At 44.2% G+C, this 4,804-nt stretch overlaps 2 protein-coding genes across 2 annotated transcripts in view; both read left to right on the forward strand.

Moving 5' to 3' along the window:
• The window catches only part of LOC115382176 (NACHT, LRR and PYD domains-containing protein 3-like), a 1,518,151-nt gene that overhangs the window by 369,293 nt on the left and 1,144,054 nt on the right, over positions 1–4,804 (forward strand). The gene's annotated exons all lie outside the window — the stretch shown is intronic.
• LOC115382198 (NACHT, LRR and PYD domains-containing protein 3-like) overlaps positions 1–4,804 on the forward strand; it is a gene marked incomplete at its 3' end in the record, with an annotated part of 406,576 nt that overhangs the window by 322,224 nt on the left and 79,548 nt on the right. The gene's annotated exons all lie outside the window — the stretch shown is intronic.

A 4,804-nucleotide genomic window follows, 5' to 3' on the forward strand; every position in this document is an offset into this window, starting at 1 on the left:
CGCTGCCGCTGAGCGTCAACCAATCAGAGACGATCCCTCCGGTGCTATGTCACTACGAGTGATCCGAGCACCGATGCGGGCCGGCCAGTGTTGCTAACTTGACGACTTTCTCGCTAAACCTGGCGACTTTCCAAAGCCTCTTGGCGACGTTTTTTTGTCAAAAGCAACTAGCGACAAATCTAGCAACCTTCTCTGGTGCTCTGGAGACATGACAGGACGTCTCGTTGCTGTCGTCAATAAGCAGCGGGTGCTGCGTGAACCCCTCCCCCGTCCCAAAGCGCTCACAAGCGGTCAGTCTCAGCAGCGCCCCCTGCTGCAGTCAGAGCAGAGAGGAGCAGACCAGCCAATAGCGACTTTTCCGACGACGATGCGGTCTAGCTTTATTTAACAAATAAAGCCAAGCCGCTCTCCTGAAGTGATCCGCCATAGCTGGAAACAGAAATTAGCCTCCCGCGCGCCAATTAACTGACGTGCATCAAGTGCGTCGCAAGCTTTGTGACCACCCGGTGTCAAGCGTTGTGTTTGAAGCGTCACAAGCGTCAGCTTCAAGGCGTCCCAAGCGTCGACGACGCCCGCGACGCGTCCGGTGTGAACGCACCATAAAATGGAACACACCATATGAATGACAGTGACTCTGGAAAATAAGATATTTCTCCTTTCGTAAAAATAACTCAATGTAGCCTTTTTTCATTAAAAAAAAATTAAAACTTAAAACAGCACACACATATGCAGCCAAAATGTTTTATTTTTGGACATAGTTGAGGAACCATCATGATCAAGCATCATCATGCCTTTGGTTTCTGCCAGGCCAGAGGGCCTCGTCCACATCACAGGCAATGTTCTCCCTATGGAGAACCTCTGGAAGAACTGCCTTGAGCAGCGCATGAATCCCTGAATGGACTCGAGGCTGACATCCCCACAGGCTCCTTCCATGGCCTGGACCAGTGGGACCTGAGTCTAGGGGTTTCACTCATACACCTTCCACCGCCAAGCTGGGAAGAGCTTCTTTATGGGGTTGAGGAATGGAGAGTACAGCGGGAGGAATAACAGCGTAAAGTGTGGCTGGTCCTGGAACCACTGACGTACAGGAAGAGCCCGGTGGAAACTCACACTGTCCCTGATGACAACATTAGTAATTCTCTGAGGATCATTAGTGTGATCTGGTGAAACAAGTTGTTCGTGGAGGTCAGCAAGTCTGTGTTAGAGGCACCAAGATGGACATGGCGGTGCAGGACACCATGGTGATTTATTGCTACACACGTGGTTATGCTCCCACCACACTGGCTGGGGACCCCAGCAATGGCCCGCTGGCCTAAGATATTTCTTCCCCTGCACCTCCTCTTGACCAGATCACAGTAAACCCAGCCTCATCTACGAAAATAATGGTAACACTTTACTTGAAGCACCTCTGTATAACACATTATAAGTATTTTATAGCACTGTATAACTATAGTAATAAATACTCAAAATGATCAATTTGCTTTATAACATCAGGACCTTACCCGAACCATAATCCATTAGTGTGTTGGAATCCAGTCGCGGGCTGAATTGGACGGTTCGGCGGGCCAGATTTGGCCGGCGGGCCGCCAGTTGCCAACCCCTGGTATACAGTGTACTGACCTGAATTTGTTGAGTTTTGAACACTTGTGTATTGCAGGTTGATACCACTGAGATGTTACATGAGAAGTATGTGTAACCACAGAACATTGCTTGTAGTGTTTTGACAACAAGTTAATGTGCATTTGACTGCAGAGTGTATTGTCGGTTGAAGCTTTGAGCTTTTACATGAGAGGTGTGTGCAACAACTGAACATAGTGTGTAGTGTTTAGACAACAAGGTGATGTGAGATTGGTGTCAGAGTGTAAAGAAGGAAAGTCAGAGTCGAGCGGAGTCATAAGGGAGTGTGAAGTAGCAATAATTCGAGTCGAGTGAAAGGTACGTGAAGTTCAAGTTGTGCCAAAGTTTAGAATTTTGTGTGTTAACAATTGTGAAAAACTGTAACACAACCAAGAAGAAGGTTTCCTCCGACTGTTGCAGCTCTGGGTTCCTCTCTTGCTGATCCTTCACTGCAGGCGCTGTGAAGGTTCTGGATTCTCCAAGCTGGTTCCTCCTGATCCCTTCCACCCTTTAACACACATCACAATCTGAATGATTCTCCACATTTTCAAATGAAAGGACAAATGTTCTCCACTCTGTTGACACTAATGGAACAATAATGAAACAGTCCTGCAGGAACTTTGTCTCTTGGTTCTATTTTCAGTCTCTTTCTCCACCAGTTGACCTGCGGGTGGAGGAAACTCTAGTTTCAGACTAAACCTCCACTTCACTTTGAAATTCTAACCGCATGTGATGAATGTCAGACAGTTCAGCCTTTCACCTGTTCACCCTCATATGTGTTTGTGTTGCTGGAGTCACGTGAGGATTGATCCAAACAAACTCGCCCCCCATAGTTACCAGAGCTGGTGTCAGAGGACCAGTTCTCCTGGTTGGATCCAGGTTCAGGATCCAGATCCTCCTGCTTCTGTTTCTGCTCAGCATCATTTACCAGCTGCTTTCCTGCCGCTGTCTGATGGAACTACTTCTTCTTCCACCTGCAGCTGTCCAGGTGTTCTCACTCAGCTTCATTCACTTCAGGGGTGTTCATGGTGCCTTCAGGGACAGCTGGGAAAAGGGAGAACTTTACACTTCTGGAAACATGATGCCTCTCAGTGGAATGGAATTTCTCAAAGACTCTTATATATCAATTTATTAATAATTATTTTATTTCTTCACTCCTTTATTTCTTAAAAAAAATCATTCATTCATTTTAGCACGCATAAAAGCTGAAAAGAGGAAAAATATATTTAAATGAACAAAACAAACTGTGCATTTGTAAAGAAGTTTAAAACTGAATTTCAACTTGAAATCACAGAGAAGAGCTTTTATTGTGTGGATGGAAGAAAACAAAACCAGCCACAGCTTTGCTGATTGTGTGAAGTGTAACTGTGAACCTAAACTCTACTTTTCATTCAGTTTTTCACATTTTTCTTTAAAATCAGGACTGACTTCATGAATCTGTTACAAAGATAAGCTGTCTGAATATTCTCATCCGGTTCCATTCACTCATTTAAATTATTTATTTTTCAAACATTTCTCCGAAAAACAGAATCTATAACCGTTACAGGATGGTGAATTGTTTTGCACACACATGCAGACATGAAGGACTTTGCTTGCTCCTTTGCTTGACAGAAAAAAGCAGTTAAATCTTTCTGATAAATGGGGAAATACATTAATTTCATGCAGGTGAGGGAGGTAAATCAGATGCAGCAACGCAGGCAGCCTGCAGACAGAGGGCGCCGTCAACATGCACAGCTGGGTGCAGCAGAGACAGGAAGTGAGGAACTCTGTTCACTGAGTTCTGGCTGTTTTTAAAACCACTCATTTTAATTCAACTGCTAAAGCTTCATCAAGTTAAAGAGGTTCAAAAAATTTACAGGGAATAAAAACACCTTTCCTCTGGGGCCCTGAAACACTGCCCACAATGACTGAGGGCCCCGATCTGGAGGCAGGGGCCTCACAGAGGACTGACATTGTTCCAGTTTAAACACTGTCTGCAATCACCATCCCCGAATGGGGCCCACATAGAGGCTAAATTTGGACTTCGAGAGGCACACACAAAAACACAAAACATGCATTCAAATTCTTTTCAAGTAGTCACTTCAGTTCAAATAAACTTCTCTCAATTCCGTTAAACACCAGGGAAAAATCTCACAATTTCAACAACTTTTCCCATAAAGTTAACAAACTTCATAAATCTAACAGTAAAGTAAAAAGTAACAGCAAAAGTACTAATCTGCGAAAATGCTCAAAGTATCACATTTATCTTTTAAAGGTGCATTAAGGAGTTTTACAACCTTAAAAATACTTATTTTCCACCATAAATATGTTACACATTTTTAATGATGTGTACAATGTGCCCTGACATATTCATTACAAGTACCTCTAACAGCGCTAAATTGTCACTTGAAAGTCACAGTGCCGGTCCGGCACCAGAGTTTTTTTGGGGAGAATTTGAAAGGAATGACGTAATGCTCGCTCCCGCTGGTTAGGTTTCGTTTTGTCCGCCATTACTCCGCCAGATGCTTAGTGAGCAACAACTGAGCAGGATCTTCCAGAAAGTAAGAACAGACTGGCTTCTAGCACTGCCACAGCTCCACACAGACTCCACCAGGTAGAAGAAACTTAAACTTACTTGAGCGCTACTAAACGAGCGAAGACGGAGCTCCCCTCTTCCGTGCACGCGAGCCACAAGGACGAGTTTTTCACTAAGCTGCATTACGCCCAAGGCCTGCAGGGGGCGCTGTTTTGCATAAAACGTGCAAACTCCTTAAGGCACCTTTCAAACAATACTTCAACATTTTGGTAAATTGGCCCATTTAGCGCAATTCCTTAGTCATTTTAGACAGCAGACTTACTGTTTTTGTGAGGACGAGCTGTTGTTTATTCAGAGGTGAGTCGGGGAAGGTTTTCGGGACGGACACAATGGAAGTGGATGGTATTTTTGTTCCCCCTCGTCAAACTCATCAAATACACAATCCAACAACGCCGAAACACTTTGGTGGACACGTTATAATCCGCACATTCACTACGCTGTGGAACAACAACAAATAATACTATAGCGTTACGACACTGAAGCAAATACTGGGAACTACTTTTTCTTTTGAAATCACTACGCCCAGACGCCATGTTTAGTAAGTACTTCCGTCTTAGCAATCTTCACATAAACAACTCAATCTAGCAATTTTGCATTAATATTTCACAGGAA

The sequence above is a fragment of the Salarias fasciatus genome, chromosome 23 (assembly GCF_902148845.1).
Source record: "Salarias fasciatus chromosome 23, fSalaFa1.1, whole genome shotgun sequence".
Classification (NCBI taxonomy): domain Eukaryota; kingdom Metazoa; phylum Chordata; class Actinopteri; order Blenniiformes; family Blenniidae; genus Salarias; species Salarias fasciatus.